The 21,579-nt window shown below is 49.9% G+C and overlaps 1 pseudogene; it reads right to left on the minus strand.

Moving 5' to 3' along the window:
* LOC135506615 (sister chromatid cohesion protein PDS5 homolog A-like) overlaps positions 1–21,579 on the minus strand; it is a 77,887-nt pseudogene that overhangs the window by 29,803 nt on the left and 26,505 nt on the right.

Here is a 21,579-nt window from a genome sequence, read left to right on the forward strand (position 1 = left end):
TGTGCCTGTGTGTGTGTGTGTGTGTGTGTGTGTGTGTGGGTGTGTGTGTACACTCACTCCTTGAGGTCTCGGAGCTGTTCAAAGTCCTGTGGCTTGGTGAAGTCTGGGTCATGAGCCAACAGGTGGATCATATAAGGAACCACATACTCTGGTAGGAGAGACATCATCTTATCTATAGAGGGAGAGGAGGAGAGGAGACGGGGAGAGGAGGAGAGGAGAATGGGGAGAGGGAGGAGGAGAGGAGACGAGGAGAAGAGGAGGAGAGGAGACGGGGGAGAGGAGGGAGGAGGAGGAGACGGGGGGAGATGGAGGAGAGGAGACGGGGGAGAGGAGGAGAGGAGACGGGGGGAGAGGGAGGAGAGGAGACGGGGGAGAGGAGGAGAGGAGACGGGGGGAGAGGGAGGAGGAGAGGAGACGAGGAGAAGAGGAGGAGAGGAGACGGGGGAGAGGAGGAGGAGGAGGAGAGGGGAGAGGGGTGATGGAGAGAGGGGAGGAGAGTGGAGGAGGGAGAAGGAGGAGACGGAGGAGAAAGGAGGAGAGCAGAGGGGGAAAGGGGTGTAGGGAGAAGGAAGGGAGAGGAGAGTGGAGGAGGGAGAAGAAGAAAGGAGGGGAGAAGGAGAGAGGAGGGGATGAGGGAGAAGGAGAGAGGAGGGGAGAGGGGATGAGGGAGAAGGAGAGAGGAGGGACTTAGTAAGATTTCTGTCTGTGTTAACAGTGGGGTTGAGTCGTGGGGTTGAGTCGTGGGGTTGAGTCGTGGGGTTGAGTCGTGGGGTTGAGTCGTGTCCTGATGTATTAACAGTGGGGTTGAGTCGTGGGGTTGAGTCGTGTCCTGATGTGTTAACAGTGGGGTTGAGTCGTGTCCTGATGTATTAACAGTGGGGTTGAGTCGTGTCCTGATGTGTTAACAGTGGGGTTGAGTCGTGTTCTGATGTATTAAAAGTGGGGTTGAGTCGTGTCCTGATGTATTAACAGTGGGGTTGAGTCGTTGGGGTTGAGTCGTGTCCTGGTGTGTTAACAGTGGGGTTGAGTCGTGGGGTTGAGTCGTGTCCTGATGTATTAACAGTGGGGTTGAGTCGTGTCTTGATGTGTTTGTGTTAACAGTGGGGTTGAGTCGTGTCCTGATGTGTTAACAGTGGGGTTGAGTCGTGGGGTTGAGTCGTGTCCTGATGTGTTAACAGTGGGTTGAGTCGTGTCCAGATGTGTTAACAGTGGGGTTGAGTCGTGGGGTTGAGTCGTGTCCTGATGTATTAACAGTGGGGTTGAGTCGTGTCCTGATGTGTTAACAGTGGGGTTGAGTCGTGGGGTTGAGTCGTGTCCTGATGTATTAACAGTGGGGTTGAGTCGTGGGGTTGAGTCGTGTCCTGATGTGTTAACAGTGGGTTGAGTCGTGTCCAGATGTGTTAACAGTGGGGTTGAGTCATGGGGTTGAGTCGTGGGGTTGAGTCGTGTCCAGATGTATTAACAGTGGGGTTGAGTCGTGGGGTTGAGTCGTGTCCTGATGTGTTAACAGTGGGGTTGAGTCGTGTCCTAATGTGTTAACAGTGGGGTTGAGTCGTGTCCTGATGTGTTAACAGTGGGGTTGAGTCGTGGGGTTGAGTCGTGTCCTGATGTGTTAACAGTGGGGTTGAGTCGTGGGGTTGAGTCGTGTCCTGATGTATTAACAGTGGGGTTGAGTCGTGTCTTGATGTGTTAACAGTGGGGTTGAGTCGTGTCCTGATGTGTTAACAGTGGGGTTGAGTCGTGGGGTTGAGTCGTGTCCTGATGTATTAACAGTGGGGTTGAGTCGTGTCCTGATGTGTTAACAGTGGGGTTGAGTCGTGGGGTTGAGTCGTGTCCTGATGTATTAACAGTGGGGTTGAGTCGGGGGTTGAGTCGTGTCCTGATGTGTTAGCAGTGGGTTGAGTCGTGTCCAGATGTGTTAACAGTGGGGTTGAGTCGTGGGGTTGAGTCGTGGGGTTGAGTCGTGTCCAGATGTATTAACAGTGGGGTTGAGTCGTGGGGTTGAGTCGTGTCCTGATGTGTTAACAGTGGGGTTGAGTCGTGTCCTAATGTGTTAACAGTGGGGTTGAGTCGTGTCCTGATGTGTTAACAGTGGGGTTGAGTCGTGGGGTTGAGTCGTGTCCTGATGTGTTAACAGTGGGGTTGAGTCGTGGGGTTGAGTCGTGTCCTGATGTATTAACAGTGGGGTTGAGTCGTGTCCTGATGTATTAACAGGGGGGTTGAGTAGTGTCCTAATGTGTTAACAGTGGGGTTGAGTCGTGTCCTGATGTGTTAACAGTGGGGTTGAGTCGTGGGGTTGAGTCGTGTCCAAATTTATTAACAGTGGGGTTGAGTCGTGGGGTTGAGTCGTGTCCTGGTGTGTTAACAGTGGGGTTGAGTCGTGGGGTTGAGTCGTGTCCTGATGTATTAACAGTGGGGTTGAGTCGTGTCCTGGTGTATTAACAGTGGGGTTGAGTCGTGGGGTTGAGTCGTGTCCTGATGTGTTAACAGTGGGGTTGAGTCGTGTCCTGATGTATTAACAGTGGGGTTGAGTCGTGTCCTGATGTATTAACAGTGGGGTTGAGTCGTGTCCTGATGTATTAACAGTGGGGTTGAGTCGTGTCCTGGTGTATTAACAGTGGGGTTGAGTCGTGTCCTGATGTGTTAACAGTGGGGTTGAGTCGTGGGGTTGAGTCGTGTCCTGATGTATTAACAGTGGGGTTGAGTCGTGTCCTGATGTGTTAACAGTGGGGTTGAGTCGTGGGGTTGAGTCGTGTCCTGATGTGTTAACAGTGGGTTGAGTCGTGTCCAGATGTGTTAACAGTGGGGTTGAGTCGTGGGGTTGAGTCGTGGGGTTGAGTCGTGTCCAGATGTATTAACAGTGGGGTTGAGTCGTGGGGTTGAGTCGTGTCCTGATGTGTTAACAGTGGGGTTGAGTCGTGTCCTAATGTGTTAACAGTGGGGTTGAGTCGTGTCCTGATGTGTTAACAGTGGGGTTGAGTCGTGGGGTTGAGTCGTGTCCTGATGTGTTAACAGTGGGGTTGAGTCGTGGGGTTGAGTCGTGTCCTGATGTATTAACAGTGGGGTTGAGTCGTGTCCTGATGTATTAACAGTGGGGTTGAGGATGTCCTAATGTGTTAACAGTGGGGTTGAGTCGTGTCCTGATGTGTTAACAGTGGGGTTGAGTCGTGGGGTTGAGTCGTGTCCAGATTTATTAACAGTGGGGTTGAGTCGTGGGGTTGAGTCGTGTCCTGGTGTGTTAACAGTGGGGTTGAGTCGTGGGGTTGAGTCGTGGGGTTGAGTCGTGTCCTGGTGTGTTAACAGTGGGGTTGAGTCGTGGGGTTGAGTCGTGTCCTGATGTATTAACAGTGGGGTTGAGTCGTGTCCTGGTGTATTAACAGTGGGGTTGAGTCATGGGGTTGAGTCGTGTCCTGATGTGTTAACAGTGGGGTTGAGTCGTGTCCTGATGTGTTAACAGTGGGGTTGAGTCGTGTCCTGCTGTATTAACAGTGGGGTTGAGTCGTGGGGTTGAGTCGTGACATGATGTATTAACAGTGGGGTTGAGTCGTGTCCTGATGTATTAACAGTGGGGTTGAGTCGTGGGGTTGAGTCGTGTCCTGATGTATTAACAGTGGGGTTGAGTCGTGGGGTTGAGTCGTGTCCTGATGTGTTAACAGTGGGGTTGAGTCGTGGGGTTGAGTCGTGTCCTGATGTATTAACAGTGGGGTTGAGTCGTGTCCTGATGTATTAACAGTGGGGTTGAGTCGTGGGGTTGAGTCGTGTCCTGATGTATTAACAGTGGGGTTGAGTCGTGAGGTTGAGTCATGTCCTGATGTATTAACAGTGGGGTTGAGTCGTGAGGTTGAGTCATGTCCTGATGTATTAACAGTGGGGTTGAGTCGTGTCCTGATATATTAACAGTGGGGTTGAGTCGTGGGGTTGAGTCGTGTCCTGATGTATTAACAGTGGGGTTGAGTCGTGGGGTTGAGTCGTGTCCTGATGTGTTAACAGTGGGGTTGAGTCGTGGGGTTGAGTCGTGTCCTGATGTATTAACAGTGGGGTTGAGTCGTGTCCTGATGTGTTAACAGTGGGGTTGAGTCGTGTTCTGATGTATTAAAAGTGGGGTTGAGTCGTGTCCTGATGTATTAACAGTGGGGTTGAGTCGTGTCCTGATGTATTAACAGTGGGGTTGAGTCGTGGGGTTGAGTCGTGTCCTGATGTGTTAACAGTGGGGTTGAGTCGGGTCCTTATGTGTTAACAGTGGGGTTGAGTCGTGGGGTTGAGTCGTGGGGTTGAGTCGTGTCCTGATGTATTAACAGTGGGGTTGAGTCGTGTCCTGATGTATTAACAGTGGGGTTGAGTCGTGTCCTGATGTATTAACAGTGGGGTTGAGTCGTGGGGTTGAGTCGTGTCCTGATGTGTTAACAGTGGGGTTGAGTCGTGTCCTGATGTATTAACAGTGGGGTTGAGTCATGTCCTGATGTGTTAACAGTGGGGTTGAGTCGTGTCCTGATGTGTTAACAGTGGGGTTGAGTCGTGGGGTTGAGTCGTGTCCTGATGTATTAACAGTGGGGTTGAGTCGTGGGGTTGAGTCGTGTCCTGATGTGTTAACAGTGGGTTGAGTCGTGTCCAGATGTGTTAACAGTGGGGTTGAGTCATGGGGTTGAGTCGTGGGGTTGAGTCGTGTCCAGATGTATTAACAGTGGGGTTGAGTCGTGGGGTTGAGTCGTGTCCTGATGTGTTAACAGTGGGGTTGAGTCGTGTCCTAATGTGTTAACAGTGGGGTTGAGTCGTGTCCTGATGTGTTAACAGTGGGGTTGAGTCGTGGGGTTGAGTCGTGTCCTGATGTGTTAACAGTGGGGTTGAGTCGTGGGGTTGAGTCGTGTCCTGATGTATTAACAGTGGGGTTGAGTCGTGTCTTGATGTGTTAACAGTGGGGTTGAGTCGTGTCCTGATGTGTTAACAGTGGGGTTGAGTCGTGGGGTTGAGTCGTGTCCTGATGTATTAACAGTGGGGTTGAGTCGTGTCCTGATGTGTTAACAGTGGGGTTGAGTCGTGGGGTTGAGTCGTGTCCTGATGTATTAACAGTGGGGTTGAGTCGTGGGGTTGAGTCGTGTCCTGATGTGTTAGCAGTGGGTTGAGTCGTGTCCAGATGTGTTAACAGTGGGGTTGAGTCGTGGGGTTGAGTCGTGGGGTTGAGTCGTGTCCAGATGTATTAACAGTGGGGTTGAGTCGTGGGGTTGAGTCGTGTCCTGATGTGTTAACAGTGGGGTTGAGTCGTGTCCTAATGTGTTAACAGTGGGGTTGAGTCGTGTCCTGATGTGTTAACAGTGGGGTTGAGTCGTGGGGTTGAGTCGTGTCCTGATGTGTTAACAGTGGGGTTGAGTCGTGGGGTTGAGTCGTGTCCTGATGTATTAACAGTGGGGTTGAGTCGTGTCCTGATGTATTAACAGTGGGGTTGAGTCGTGTCCTAATGTGTTAACAGTGGGGTTGAGTCGTGTCCTGATGTGTTAACAGTGGGGTTGAGTCGTGGGGTTGAGTCGTGTCCAAATTTATTAACAGTGGGGTTGAGTCGTGGGGTTGAGTCGTGTCCTGGTGTGTTAACAGTGGGGTTGAGTCGTGTCCTGATGTATTAACAGTGGGGTTGAGTCGTGTCCTGGTGTATTAACAGTGGGGTTGAGTCGTGGGGTTGAGTCGTGTCCTGATGTGTTAACAGTGGGGTTGAGTCGTGTCCTGATGTATTAACAGTGGGGTTGAGTCGTGGGGTTGAGTCGTGTCCTGATGTATTAACAGTGGGGTTGAGTCGTGTCCTGATGTATTAACAGTGGGGTTGAGTCGTGTCCTGATGTATTAACAGTGGGGTTGAGTCGTGTCCTGGTGTATTAACAGTGGGGTTGAGTCGTGTCCTGATGTGTTAACAGTGGGGTTGAGTCGTGGGGTTGAGTCGTGTCCTGATGTATTAACAGTGGGGTTGAGTCGTGTCCTGATGTGTTAACAGTGGGGTTGAGTCGTGGGGTTGAGTCGTGTCCTGATGTGTTAACAGTGGGTTGAGTCGTGTCCAGATGTGTTAACAGTGGGGTTGAGTCGTGGGGTTGAGTCGTGGGGTTGAGTCGTGTCCAGATGTATTAACAGTGGGGTTGAGTCGTGGGGTTGAGTCGTGTCCTGATGTGTTAACAGTGGGGTTGAGTCGTGTCCTAATGTGTTAACAGTGGGGTTGAGTCGTGTCCTGATGTGTTAACAGTGGGGTTGAGTCGTGGGGTTGAGTCGTGTCCTGATGTGTTAACAGTGGGGTTGAGTCGTGGGGTTGAGTCGTGTCCTGATGTATTAACAGTGGGGTTGAGTCGTGTCCTGATGTATTAACAGTGGGGTTGAGTCGTGTCCTAATGTGTTAACAGTGGGGTTGAGTCGTGTCCTGATGTGTTAACAGTGGGGTTGAGTCGTGGGGTTGAGTCGTGTCCAGATTTATTAACAGTGGGGTTGAGTCGTGGGGTTGAGTCGTGTCCTGGTGTGTTAACAGTGGGGTTGAGTCGTGGGGTTGAGTCGTGGGGTTGAGTCGTGTCCTGGTGTGTTAACAGTGGGGTTGAGTCGTGGGGTTGAGTCGTGTCCTGATGTATTAACAGTGGGGTTGAGTCGTGTCCTGGTGTATTAACAGTGGGGTTGAGTCATGGGGTTGAGTCGTGTCCTGATGTGTTAACAGTGGGGTTGAGTCGTGTCCTGATGTGTTAACAGTGGGGTTGAGTCGTGTCCTGCTGTATTAACAGTGGGGTTGAGTCGTGGGGTTGAGTCGTGACATGATGTATTAACAGTGGGGTTGAGTCGTGTCCTGATGTATTAACAGTGGGGTTGAGTCGTGGGGTTGAGTCGTGTCCTGATGTATTAACAGTGGGGTTGAGTCGTGGGGTTGAGTCGTGTCCTGATGTGTTAACAGTGGGGTTGAGTCGTGGGGTTGAGTCGTGTCCTGATGTATTAACAGTGGGGTTGAGTCGTGTCCTGATGTATTAACAGTGGGGTTGAGTCGTGGGGTTGAGTCGTGTCCTGATGTATTAACAGTGGGGTTGAGTCGTGAGGTTGAGTCATGTCCTGATGTATTAACAGTGGGGTTGAGTCGTGAGGTTGAGTCATGTCCTGATGTATTAACAGTGGGGTTGAGTCGTGTCCTGATATATTAACAGTGGGGTTGAGTCGTGGGGTTGAGTCGTGTCCTGATGTATTAACAGTGGGGTTGAGTCGTGGGGTTGAGTCGTGTCCTGATGTGTTAACAGTGGGGTTGAGTCGTGGGGTTGAGTCGTGTCCTGATGTATTAACAGTGGGGTTGAGTCGTGTCCTGATGTGTTAACAGTGGGGTTGAGTCGTGTTCTGATGTATTAAAAGTGGGGTTGAGTCGTGTCCTGATGTATTAACAGTGGGGTTGAGTCGTGTCCTGATGTATTAACAGTGGGGTTGAGTCGTGGGGTTGAGTCGTGTCCTGATGTGTTAACAGTGGGGTTGAGTCGGGTCCTTATGTGTTAACAGTGGGGTTGAGTCGTGGGGTTGAGTCGTGGGGTTGAGTCGTGTCCTGATGTATTAACAGTGGGGTTGAGTCGTGTCCTGATGTATTAACAGTGGGGTTGAGTCGTGTCCTGATGTATTAACAGTGGGGTTGAGTCGTGGGGTTGAGTCGTGTCCTGATGTATTAACAGTGGGGTTGAGTCGTGTCCTGATGTATTAACAGTGGGGTTGAGTCATGTCCTGATGTGTTAACAGTGGGGTTGAGTCGTTGAGTCGTGTCCTGGTGTGTTAACAGTGGGGTTGAGTCGGTCCTGATGTATTAACAGTGGGGTTGAGTCGTGTCCTGATGTGTTAACAGTGGGGTTGAGTCGTGGGGTTGAGTCGTGTCCTGGTGTGTTAACAGTGGGGTTGAGTCGTGGGGTTGAGTCTAACCGTGGGCCAGGGGGTTGTTATTACGGTTCGGTTCACTAACCGTGGGCCGGGGTGGTTGTTACGGTCCGGTTCACTAACCGGGGCCAGGGGGTTGTTGTTACGGTCCGGTTCACTAACCGTGGGCCAGGGGTCGTTTACGGTCCGGTTCACTAACCGTGGGCCAGGGGGTTGTTGTTATATTACGGTCCGGTTCACTAACCGTGGGCCAGGGGGTTGTTGTTATGTTCCGGTCCGGTTCACTAACCGTGGGCCAGGGGGTTGTTGTTACGGTCCGGTTCACTAACCGTGGGCCAGGGGTTGTTGTTATGTTCCGGTCCGGTTCACTAACCGTGGGCCAGGGGGTTGTTGTTACGGTCCGGTTCACTAACCGTGGGCCAGGGGGTTGTTGTTACGGTCCGGTTCACTAACCGTGGGCCAGGGGGTTGTTATGTTACGGTCCGGTTCACTAACCGTGGGCCAGGGGGTTGTTGTTACGGTCCGGTTCACTAACCGTGGGCCAGGGGGTTGTTGTTACGGTCCGGTCCGGGTGGGCCAGGGGGTTGTTGTTACGGTCCGGTTCACTAACCGTGGGCCAGGGGGTTGTTGTTACCAGGGGGGGTTGTTGTTACGGTCCGGTTCACTAACCGTGGGCCAGGGGGTTGTTGTTACGGTCCGGTTCACTAACCGTGGGCCAGGGGGTTGTTGTTACGGTCCGGTTCACTAACCGTGGGCCAGGGGGTTGTTGTTACGGTCCGGTTCACTAACCGTGGGCCAGGGGGTTGTTGTTCCGGTCCGGTTCACTAACCGTGGGCCAGGGGGTTGTTGTTACGGTCCGGTTCACTAACCGTGGGCCAGGGGGGGGGTTGTTGTTACGGTCCGGTTCACTAACCGTGGGCCAGGGGGTTGTTGTTGATGAATTCCCGCCTGATACTGATGTTCTTGAGCAGACACTGTCTGGCGTGGGCCCTCCTCTCCTTGACCGGGTCTTTGGCACACAGCGAGAAGACGGCCAGGTACTCTAACGGGAGAAGCAGCTTGACCAGAGCCAGGTGTAACTTCTGGGCAAAGATCTGACGCACCTGGTAACACTCATCCTGCAGGAGACCACAGAACACTTCAACGACAGAACACTTCAACGACTTGGACAGAACACTTCAACGACTTGGACAGAACACTTCAACGACTTGGACAGAACACTTCAACGACTTGGACAGAACACTTCAACGACAGAACACTTCAACGACAGAACACTTCAACGACAGAACACTTCAACGACAGAACACTTCAACGACAGAACACTTCAACGACAGAACACTTCAACAACAAGGACAGAACACTTCAACAACAAGGACAGAACACTTCAACAACAAGGACAGAACACTTCAACAACAAGGACAGAACACTTCAACAACAAGGACAGAACACATCAACAACAAGGACAGAACACTTCAACGACAAGGACAGAACACTTCAACGACAAGGACAGAAAACACAGAAACGTTTCCTTAAAGTCCCACCCTGACAGAAACGTTTCCTGAAGTCCCACCCCGACAGAAACGTTTCCTAAAGTCCCACCCCGACAGAAACGTTTCCTAAAGTCCCACCCTGACAGAAACGTTTCCTAAAGTCCCACCCCGACAGAAACGTTTCCTAAAGTCCCACCCTGACAGACAGTCTTACAGAAACGTTTCCTAAAGTCCCACCCTGACAGAAACGTTTCCTAAAGTCCCACCCTGACAGAAACGTTTCCTAAAGTCCCACCCCGACAGAAACGTTTCCTAAAGTCCCATCCTGACAGAAACGTTTCCTAAAGTCCCACCCTGACAGAAACGTTTCCTAAAGTCCCACCCCGACAGAAACGTTTCCTAAAGTCCCATCCTGACAGAAACGTTTCCTAAAGTCCCATCCTGACAGAAACGTTTCCTTAAAGTCCCACCCTGACAGAAACATTTCCTAAAGTCCCACCCTGACAGAAACGTTTCCTAAAGTCCCATCCTGACAGAAACGTTTCCTAAAGTCCCACTCTGACAGAAACGTTTCCTAAAGTCTCACCCCGACAGAAACGTTTCCTAAAGTCCCACCCCGACAGAAACGTTTCCTAAAGTCCCACCCCGACACACAGTCTTACAGAAACGTTTCCTTAAAGTCCCACCCCGACAGAAACGTTTCCTTAAAGTCCCACCCTGACAGAAACGTTTCCTAAAGTCCCACTCTGACAGAAACGTTTCCTAAAGTCCCACCCTGACAGAAACGTTTCCTAAAGTCCCACTCTGACAGAAACGTTTCCTAAAGTCCCACCCTGACAGAAACGTTTCCTAAAGTCCCACCCTGACAGAAACGTTTCCTTAAAGTCCCACCCCGACAGAAACGTTTCCTTAAAGTCCCACCCCGACAGAAACGTTTCCTTAAAGTCCCACCCCGACAGAAACGTTTCCTAAAGTCCCACTCTGACAGAAATGTTTCCTTAAAGTCCCACTCTGACAGAAATGTTTCCTAAAGTCCCACCCCGACAGAAACGTTTCCTAAAGTCCCACTCTGACAGAAATGTTTCCTTAAAGTCCCACCCTGACAGAAACGTTTCCTAAAGTCCCACCCTGACAGAAACGTTTCCTAAAGTCCCACCCTGACAGAAACGTTTCCTAAAGTCCCACCCCGACAGAAACGTTTCCTTAAAGTCCCACCCGGACAGAAACGTTTCCTTAAAGTCCCACCCCGACAGAAACGTTTCCTTAAAGTCCCACCCCGACAGAAACGTTTCCTAAAGTCCCACTCTGACAGAAATGTTTCCTTAAAGTCCCACCCTGACAGAAACATTTCCTAAAGTCCCACCCTGACAGAAACGTTTCCTAAAGTCCCACTCTGACAGAAACGTTTCCTAAAGTCCCACTCTGACAGAAACGTTTCCTAAAGTCCCACCCAGACAGAAACGTTTCCTAAAGTCCCACCCCGACAGAAACGTTTCCTAATGTCCCACCCCGACAGAAACGTTTCCTAAAGTCCCACCCCGACAGAAACGTTTCCTTAAAGTCCCACCCTGACAGACAGTCTTACAGAAACGTTTCCTTAAAGTCCCACCCCGACAGAAACGTTTCCTAAAGTCCCACCCCGACAGAAACGTTTCCTAAAGTCCCACCCGACAGAAACGTTTCCTTAAAGTCCCACCCTGACAGAAACGTTTCCTTAAAGTCCAACCCTGACAGAAACGTTTCCTAAAGTCCCACCCTGACAGAAACGTTTCCTAAAGTCCCACCCTGACAGAAACGTTTCCTTAAAGTCCCACCCCGACAGAAACGTTTCCTAAAGTCCCACACTGACAGAAACGTTTCCTAAAGTCCCACCCCGACAGAAACGTTTCCTAAAGTCCCACTCTGACAGAAATGTTTCCTTAAAGTCCCACCCTGACAGAAACATTTCCTAAAGTCCCACCCTGACAGAAACGTTTCCTAAAGTCCCACTCTGACAGAAACGTTTCCTAAAGTCCCACTCTGACAGAAACGTTTCCTAAAGTCCCACCCAGACAGAAACGTTTCCTAAAGTCCCACCCCGACAGAAACGTTTCCTAATGTCCCACCCCGACAGAAACGTTTCCTAAAGTCCCACCTCGACAGAAACGTTTCCTTAAAGTCCCACCCTGACAGACAGTCTTACAGAAACGTTTCCTTAAAGTCCCACCCCGACAGAAACGTTTCCTAAAGTCCCACCCTGACAGAAACGTTTCCTAAAGTCCCACCCTGACAGAAACGTTTCCTAAAGTCCCACCCCGACAGAAACGTTTCCTAAAGTCCCACCCGACAGAAACGTTTCCTTAAAGTCCCACCCTGACAGAAACGTTTCCTTAAAGTCCAACCCTGACAGAAACGTTTCCTAAAGTCCCACCCTGACAGAAACGTTTCCTAAAGTCCCACCCTGACAGAAACGTTTCCTTAAAGTCCCACCCCGACAGAAACGTTTCCTAAAGTCCCACACTGACAGAAACGTTTCCTAAAGTCCCACCCCGACAGAAACGTTTCCTAAAGTCCCACCCAGACAGAAACGTTTCATAAAGTCCCCACCCCGACAGAAACATTTCCTAAAGTCCCACCCAGACAGAAACGTTTCCTAAAGTCCCACCCTGACAGAAATGTTTCCTAAAGTCCCACCCCGACAGAAACGTTTCCTAAAGTCCCACGCCGACAGAAACGTTTCCTAAAGTCCCACGCTGACAGAAACGTTTCCTAAAGTCCCACCCCGACAGAAACGTTTCCTAAAGTCCCACCCCGACAGAAACGTTTCCTAAAGTCCCACCCTGACAGAAATGTTTCCTAAAGTCCCACCCCAACAGACAGTCTGACAGAAACGTTTCCTAAAGTCCCTCCCTGATAGAAACGTTTCCTAAAGTCCCACCCCGACAGAAACGTTTCCTAAAGTCCCACCCCGACAGACAGTCTGATAGAAACGTTTCCTAAAGTCCCACCCAGACAGAAACGTTTCATAAAGTCCCCACCCCGACAGAAACATTTCCTTAAGTCCCACCCAGACAGAAACGTTTCCTAAAGTCCCACCCTGACAGAAATGTTTCCTAAAGTCCCACCCCGACAGAAACGTTTCCTAAAGTCCCACGCCGACAGAAACGTTTCCTAAAGTCCCACGCTGACAGAAACGTTTCCTAAAGTCCCACCCCGACAGAAACGTTTCCTAAAGTCCCACCCCGACAGAAACGTTTCCTAAAGTCCCACCCTGACAGAAATGTTTCCTAAAGTCCCACCCCAACAGACAGTCTGACAGAAACGTTTCCTAAAGTCCCTCCCTGATAGAAACGTTTCCTAAAGTCCCACCCCGACAGAAACGTTTCCTAAAGTCCCACCCCGACAGACAGTCTGATAGAAACGTTTCCTAAAGTCCCACCCTGATAGAAACGTTTCCTTAAAGTCCCACCCTGACAGAAACGTTTCCTAAAGTCCCACCCTGACAGAAACGTTTCCTAAAGTCCCACCCTGACAGAAACGTTTCCTTAAAGTCCCACCCCGACAGACAGTCTTACAGAAACGTTTCCTTAAAGTCCCACCCCGACAGACAGTCTTACAGAAACGTTTCCTAAAGTCCCACCCCGACAGACAGTCTTACAGAAACGTTTCCTAAAGTCCCACCCCGACAGAAACGTTTCCTAAAGTCCCACCCCGACAGAAACGTTTCCTACAGTCCCACCCCGACAGACAGCCTTACGTTGATGACCAGCCCACAGAGCTGGAACTGTTCCGGTGTGATGATGTCATGGTAAACCGGTTCCTGGGCCAGCTTCATGATGGCTCCTCCTGCTGCCAGACGCAGACGAGACATGTCTGACTTACTGCGGGAGGAAGAGGAGGAAGAGATGTGAGAAATGAGCATGAATTACTATTTTGTAACTTACCACCCCCCCAAAACGCAGTTAGCCTGACCGCTAACCAACGACCTCTAATCCCTAACCTTCAACACCTGACCCAGAGGTCTCCCTCTGAGACCAGCATGGCTGACCTCTGACCCCTACATACCTGATCTTCTTCTGTTCTGTGAGGTCTCCCTCTGAGACCAGCATGGCTGACCTCTGACCTCTACATACCTGATCTTTTTCTGTTCTGTGAGGTCTCCCTCTGAGACCAGCATGGCTGACCTCTGACCTCTACATACCTGATCTTCTTCTGTTCTGTGAGGTCTCCCTCTGAGACCAGCATGGCTGACCTCTGACCTCTACATACCTGATCTTCTTCTGTTCTGTGAGGTCTCCCTCTAAGACCAGCATGGCTGACCTCTGACCTCTACATACCTGATCTTTTTCTGTTCTGTGAGGTCTCCCTCTGAGACCAGCATGGCTGACCTCTGACCTCCACATACCTGATCTTCTTCTGTTCTGTGAGGTCTCCCTCTGAGACCAGCATGGCTGACCTCTGACCTCTACATACATGATCTTTTTCTGTTCTGTGAGGTCTCCCTCTAAGACCAGCATGGCTGACCTCTGACCTCCACATACCTGATCTTCTTCTGTTCTGTGAGGTCTCCCTCTAAGACCAGCATGGCTGACCTCTGACCTCCACATACCTGATCTTCTTCTGTTCTGTGAGGTCTCCCTCTGAGACCAGCATGGCGGACAGCAGTCGGAGGGTGGAGTTGGCCGATTTAGACTGGTTGTTCTTCATACCGAGGAGCCAACGCACCAACAGCTTAATGGCCTGCACCTGGGGAGGAGAGATCACACATTATACTACACCTGGGGAGGAGAGACCACACATTATACTACACCTGGGGAGGAGAGATCACACATTATATTACACCTGGGGAGGAGAGATCACACATTATACTACACCTGGGGAGGAGAGACCACACATTATACTACACCTGGGGAGGAGAGACCACACATTATACTACACCTGGGGAGGAGAGACCACACATTATACTACACCTGGGGAGGAGAGACCACACATTATACTACACCTGGGGAGGAGAGATGGGGAGGAGAGATCACACATTATACTGCACCTGGGGAGGAGAGATCACACATTATACTACACCTGGGGAGGGGAGATCACACATTATACTACACCTGGGGAGGAGAGATCACACATTATACTACACCTGGGAGGAGAGACCACACATTATACTACACCTGGGGAGGAGAGACCACACATTATACTACACCTGGGGAGGAGAGACCACACATTATACTACACCTGGGGAGGAGAGATCACACATTATACTACACCTGGGGAGGAGAGATGGGGAGGAGAGATCACACATTATACTACACCTGGGGAGGAGAGATCACACATTATACTACACCTGGGGAGGAGAGATGGGGAGGAGAGATCACACACCTGGGGAGGAGAGATCACACACCTGGGGAGGAGAGATCACACACCTGGGGAGGAGAGACCACACATTATACTACACCTGGGGAGGAGAGACCACACATTATACTACACCTGGGGAGGAGAGATCACACATTACACTACACCTGGGGAGGAGAGACCACACATTATACTACACCTGGGGAGGAGAGATGGGGAGGAGAGATCACACATTATACTACACCTGGAGAGGAGAGATGGGGAGGAGAGATCACACATTATACTACACCTGGGGAGGAGAGACCACACATTATACTACACCTGGGGAGGAGAGATCACACATTATACTACACCTGGGGAGATCACACATTATACTACACCTGGGGAGGAGAGATCACACATTATACTACACCTGGGGAGGAGAGACCACACATTATACTACACCTGGGGAGGAGAGACCACACATTATACTACACCTGGGGAGGAGAGACCACACATTATACTACACCTGGGGAGGAGAGACCACACATTATACTACACCTGGGGAGGAGAGACCACACACACCTGGGAGGAGAGATACACATTATACTACACTGGGGAGGAGAGACCACACATTATACTACACCTGGGGGAGGAGAGACCACACATTATACTACACCTGGGGAGGAGAGATCACACATTATACTACACCTGGGGAGGAGAGACCACACATTATACTACACCTGGGGAGGAGAGATCACACATTATACTACACCTGGGGAGGAGAGATCACACATTATACTACACCTGGGGAGGAGAGATCACACATTATACTACACCTGGGGAGGAGACAAAGGGAGAGAGGGAGGACAGAGAAACGGAGAGTGTAACTCAGTTGGTAGAGCATAGTGCTTGAAATGCCAGGGTTGTAGGTTTGAGTCCCACTGGGGACCAGTGTATACTACACCTCAGGATTTTGTCAAATGTATGACCTCACTACTGTAAGTCACATAGAAACATCTGCTGAATGACTAAAATGTAATGTAGAGAGAGGAGGCAGAGAGCGAGGTGTAGAGAAAGTAGTTACCTCAGGAGAGATGTGTATAGAGTGTAGTTACCTCAGGAGAGAGGTGTAGAGTGTAGTTACCTCAGGAGGAGAGAGGTGTAGAGAGTGTAGTTACCTCAGGAGAGATGTGTATAGAGTGTAGTTACCTCAGGAGAGAGATGTACAGTGTAGTTACCCTCAGGAGAGAGGTGTAGAGAGTGTAGTTACCTCAGGAGAGGTGTATAGAGTGTAGTTACCTCAGGAGGAGAGATGTGTATAGAGTGTAGTTACCTCAGGAGAGATGTGTAGAGAGTGTAGTTACCTCAGGAGAGAGGTGTAGAGAGTGTAGTTACCTCAGGAGAGAGGTGTAGAGTGTAGTTACCTCAGGAGGAGAGAGGTGTAGAGAGTGTAGTTACCTCAGGAGGAGAGAGTGTATAGAGTGTAGTTACCTCAGGAGAGAGGTGTAGAGTGTAGTTACCTCAGGAGAGAGGTGTAGAGAGTGTAGTTACCTCAGGAGAGAGGTGTAGAGTGTAGTTACCTCAGGAGGAGAGGTGTATAGAGTGTAGTTACCTCAGGAGAGAGGTGTAGAGAGTGTAGTTACCTCAGGAGAGAGGTGTAGAGTGTAGTTACCTCAGGAGGAGAGAGGTGTAGAGAGTGTAGTTACCTCAGGAGAGATGTGTATAGAGTGTAGTTACCTCAGGAGAGAGATGTATATAGAGTGTAGTTACCCCAGGAGAGAGGTGTAGAGAGTGTAGTTACCTCAGGAGAGAGGTGTATAGAGTGTAGTTACCTCAGGAGGAGAGATGTGTATAGAGTGTAGTTACCTCAGGAGAGATGTGTATAGAGTGTAGTTACCTCAGGAGAGAGGTGTATAGAGTGTAGTTACCTCAGGAGAGAGGTGTAGAGAGTGTAGTTACCTCAGGAGGAGAGAGGTGTAGAGAGTGTAGTTACCTCAGGAGGAGAGAGGTGTAGAGAGTGTAGTTACCTCAGGAGAGAGGTGTATAGAGTGTAGTTACCTCAGGAGGAGAGATGTGTATAGAGTGTAGTTACCTCAGGAGAGAGGTGTAGAGAGTGTAGTTACCTCAGGAGAGATGTGTATAGAGTGTAGTTACCTCAGGAGGAGAGAGGTGTATAGAGTGTAGTTACCTCAGGAGAGAGGTGTAGAGAGTGTAGTTACCTCAGGAGAGAGGTGTATAGAGTGTAGTTACCTCAGGAGGAGAGAGGTGTATAGAGTGTAGTTACCTCAGGAGAGAGGTGTAGAGAGTGTAGTTACCTCAGGAGGAGAGATGTGTATAGAGTGTAGTTACCTCAGGAGAGATGTGTAGAGAGTGTAGTTACCTCAGGAGGAGAGATGTGTAGAGAGTGTAGTTACCTCAGGAGAGAGGTGTATAGAGTGTAGTTACCTCAGGAGGAGAGAGGTGTAGAGAGTGTAGTTACCTCAGGAGGAGAGAGGTGTATAGAGTGTAGTTACCTCAGGAGGAGAGATGTGTATAGAGTGTAGTTACCTCAGGAGAGAGGTGTAGAGAGTGTAGTTACCTCAGGAGGAGAGAGGTGTAGAGAGTGTAGTTACCTCAGGAGGAGAGAGGTGTATAGAGTGTAGTTACCTCAGGAGGAGAGATGTGTAGAGAGTGTAGTTACCTCAGGAGAGATGTGTAGAGAGTGTAGTTACCTCAGGAGAGAGGTGTATAGAGTGTAGTTACCTCAGGAGAGATGTGTAGAGAGTGTAGTTACCTCAGGAGGAGAGATGTGTAGAGAGTGTAGTTACCTCAGGAGAGAGGTGTAGAGAGTGTAGTTACCTCAGGAGGAGAGAGTGTGTAGAGTGTAGTTACCTCAGGAGGAGAGAGGTGTAGAGAGTGTAGTTACCTCAGGAGAGAGGTGTAGAGAGTGTAGTTACCTCAGGAGAGATGTGTAGAGTGTAGTTAGGAGGAGAGAGGTGTAGTTACCTCAGGAGGAGAGGTGTATAGAGTGTAGTTACCTCAGGAGAGAGGTGTAGAGAGTGTAGTTACCTCAGGAGGAGAGAGGTGTAGAGAGTGTAGTTACCTCAGGAGAGAGAGTGTAGTTACCTCAGTGTATAGAGTGTAGTTACCTCAGGAGAGAGGGTGTAGAGAGTGTAGTTACCTCAGGAGAGAGAGGTGTAGAGAGTGTAGTTACCTCAGGAGAGAGGTGTAGAGAGTGTAGTTACCTCAGGAGAGAGGTGTAGAGTGTAGAGAGTGTAGTTACCTCAGGAGAGAGGTGTATAGAGTGTAGTTACCTCAGGAGAGAGGTGTAGAGAGTGTAGTTACCTCAGGAGAGAGGTGTAGAGAGTAGTTACCTCAGGAGAGAGGTGTAGAGAGTGTAGTTACCTCAGGAGAGAGAGGTGTATAGAGTGTAGTTACCTCAGGAGAGAGGTGTATAGAGTGTAGTTACCTCAGGAGAGAGGTGTATAGAGTGTAGTTACCTCAGGAGGAGAGAGTGTAGAGAGTGTAGTTACCTCAGGAGGAGAGGTGTATAGAGTGTAGTTACCTCAGGAGGAGAGAGGTGTAGAGAGTGTAGTTACCTCAGGAGAGAGGTGTATAGAGTGTAGTTACCTCAGGAGGAGAGAGGTGTAGAGAGTGTAGTTACCTCAGGAGGAGAGAGTGTATTAGAGTGTAGTTACCTCAGGAGGAGAGAGGTGTATAGAGAGTGTAGTTACCTCAGGAGAGAGGTGTATAGAGTGTAGTTACCTCAGGAGAGAGGTGTAGTTAGGAGAGTGTAGTTACCTCAGGAGAGAGATGTGTATAGAGTGTAGTTACCTCAGGAGGAGAGATGTGTATAGAGTGTAGTTACCTCAGGAGAGAGGTGTAGAGAGTGTAGTTACCTCAGGAGAGAGGTGTATAGAGTGTAGTTACCTCAGGAGAGAGGTGTAGAGAGTGTAGTTACCTCAGGAGAGAGGTGTAGAGAGTGTAGTTACCTCAGGAGGAGAGATGTGTAGAGAGTGTAGTTACCTCAGGAGAGAGGTGTAGAGAGTGTAGTTACCTCAGGAGAGAGGTGTAGAGAGTGTAGTTACCTCAGGAGAGAGGTGTAGAGAGTGTAGTTACCTCAGGAGGAGAGAGGTGTAGAGTGTAGTTACCTCAGGAGAGAGGTGTAGAGAGTGTAGTTACCTCAGGAGAGAGGTGTAGAGAGTGTAGTTACCTCAGGAGGAGAGATGTGTAGGAGAGTGTAGTTACCTCAGGAGAGAGGTGTAGAGAGTGTAGTTACCTCAGGAGGAGAGATGTAGGAGAGAGGTGTAGAGTGTAGTTACCTCAGGAGAGATGTGTATAGAGTGTAGTTACCTCAGGGTGTAGAGAGTGTGTAGGAGAGAGTGTAGTTACCTCAGGAGAGAGGTGTAGGTGTAGTTACCTCAGGAGAGAGAGAGTGTGTAGTGTAGTTAGTTACCTCAGGAGGAGAGGTGTATAGAGTGTAGTTACCTCAGGAGGAGAGATGTGTAGAGAGAGTAGTTACCTCAGGAGGAGAGATGTGTATTACCTCAGGAGTGTAGTTACCTCAGGAGAGAGGTGTATAGAGTGTAGTTACCTCAGGAGGAGAGATGTGTATAGAGTGTAGTTACCTCAGGAGAGAGGTGTATAGAGTGTAGTTACCTCAGGAGAGATGTGTATAGAGTGTAGTTACCTCAGGAGAGATGTGTATAGAGTGTAGTTACCTCAGGAGAGAGTGTATAGAGTGTAGTTACCTCAGGAGGAGAGAGTGTATAGAGTGTAGTTACCTCAGGAGAGAGGTGTATGTAGAGTGTAGTTACCCCAGGAGGAGAGAGGTGTAGAGAGGAGAGAGATGTGTATAGAGTGTAGTTACCTCAGGAGGAGAGAGTGTATAGAGTGTAGTTACCTCAGGAGAGAGGTGTATAGTTACCTCAGGGAGAGAGGTGTAGTTACCTCAGGAGAGAGGTGTATAGGAGTGTAGTTACCTCAGGAGAGAGGTGTATAGAGTGTAGTTACCTCAGGAGAGAGAGGTGTATAGAGTGTAGTTACCTCAGGAGAGATGTGTAGACCTCAGAGTGTAGTTACCTCAGGAGAGAGAGGTGTAGGAGAGTGTAGTTACCTCAGGAGAGAGGTGTATAGAGTGTAGTTACCTCAGGAGAGATGTGTAGAGAGTGTGTAGTTACCTCAGGAGAGAGATAGGTGTTAGGAGAGATGTAGTTACCTCAGGAGGAGAGGTGTAGAGAGTGTAGTTACCTCAGGAGGAGAGAGGTGTATAGAGTGTAGTTACCTCAGGAGAGATGTGTTAGAGAGTGTAGTTACCTCAGGAGAGAGGTGTAGAGAGTGTAGTTACCTCAGGAGGAGAGAGGTGTATAGAGTGTAGTTACCTCAGGAGAGAGAGTGTATAGAGTGTAGTTACCTCAGGAGAGAGTGTAGAGTGTAGTTACCTCAGGAGAGAGGTGTAGAGAGTGTAGTTACCTCAGGAGAGAGGTGTAGAGAGTGTAGTTACCTCAGGAGGAGAGAGGTGTATAGAGTGTAGTTACCTCAGGAGAGAGGTGTAGAGAGTGTAGTTACCTCAGGAGAGAGGTGTAGAGAGTGTAGTTACCTCAGGAGGAGAGAGGTGTTATCAGGAGGAGTGTAGTGTAGTTACCTCAGGAGAGAGGTGTAGAGAGTGTAGTTACCTCAGGAGAGAGGTGTAGAGAGTGTAGTTACCTCAGGAGAGAGGTGTAGAGAGGAGAGAGGTGTAGTTACCTCAGGAGAGAGGTGTAGAGAGTGTAGTTACCTCAGGAGAGAGGTGTAGAGAGTGTAGTTACCTCAGGAGAGAGGTGTATAGAGAGTAGTTACCTTAGGAGAGAGGTGTAGAGAGTAGTTACCTTAGGAGAGAGGTGTAGAGAGTAGTTACCTCAGGAGAGAGGTGTAGAGAGTAGTTACCTTAGCCAGCACCTCAGGAGAAACTTCATCGTCAGACGTCCACAGCTTCCCATTTTTGTTTCCTACAGACTGGAGAGACACTCTTTACAATCCCTGTGTCTTTAGGTGACCCAAGCATCAGTGTGTAGATACATGGATATATGTGTGTCTGTGTATGTGTGTGTGTGTGTGTATTAATGATCAGTGTGTGTGTGTGTGTATTAATGATTGGTGAGTGTGTGTGTGTGTGTGTGTGTGTGTGTATTAATGATCAGTGTGTGTGTCAGTACATGGATTTACGTGTGTCAGTGTGTGTGTGTGTTTTTGTGTGTGTGTGTGTGTGTGTGGTGTCAGTGCGTGTATTCATGATCAATGTGTGTGTGTGTGTGTGTGTGTGTATTAATGATCAGTGTGTGTGTCGGTACATGGATTTATGTGTGTCAGTGTGTGTGTGTGTGTGTGTGTGTGTGTTTTTGTGTGTGTGTGTGTGTGTGTGGTGTCAGTGCGTGTATTCATGATCAATGTGTGTGTGTGTGTGTCTTCGCTCCCAGAACCCACCCTGTCATTCATGAGCAGGTCCTTGACGATGAAGTTGGCCACGATGGCCTTCATGGGGAGGCAAACTGATCTGGAGCCAGTAGAGAGATATGGCCCAGACTGACCAGGGGGGTAATCAACTGTTCTGGGACGTCAGCGTTCAGACTACGAGAGAGGGGCTGGGGGAGACGAGAGAGGTGGTTAGAGAGAGAGACTGGGGGAGAGGAGAGAGGCTGGGGGAGACGAGAGAGGTGGTTAGAGAGAGAGACTGGGGGAGAGGAGAGAGGCTGGGGGAGACGAGAGACTGGGGGAGAGGTGGTTAGAGAGAGGCTGGGGGAGACGAGAGAGGTGGTTAGAGAGAGGCTGGGGGAGAGGAGAGAGGGGGAGAGAGAGAGAGAGGCTGGGGGAGAGGAGAGAGGCTGGGGGAGACGAGAGAGGTGGTTAGAGAGAGAGAGCTGGGGGAGAGGAGAGAGGCTGAGGGGGAGAGAGAGGCTGAGGG

The sequence above is a fragment of the Oncorhynchus masou genome, chromosome 20 (assembly GCF_036934945.1).
Source record: "Oncorhynchus masou masou isolate Uvic2021 chromosome 20, UVic_Omas_1.1, whole genome shotgun sequence".
Lineage (NCBI taxonomy): Eukaryota > Metazoa > Chordata > Actinopteri > Salmoniformes > Salmonidae > Oncorhynchus > Oncorhynchus masou.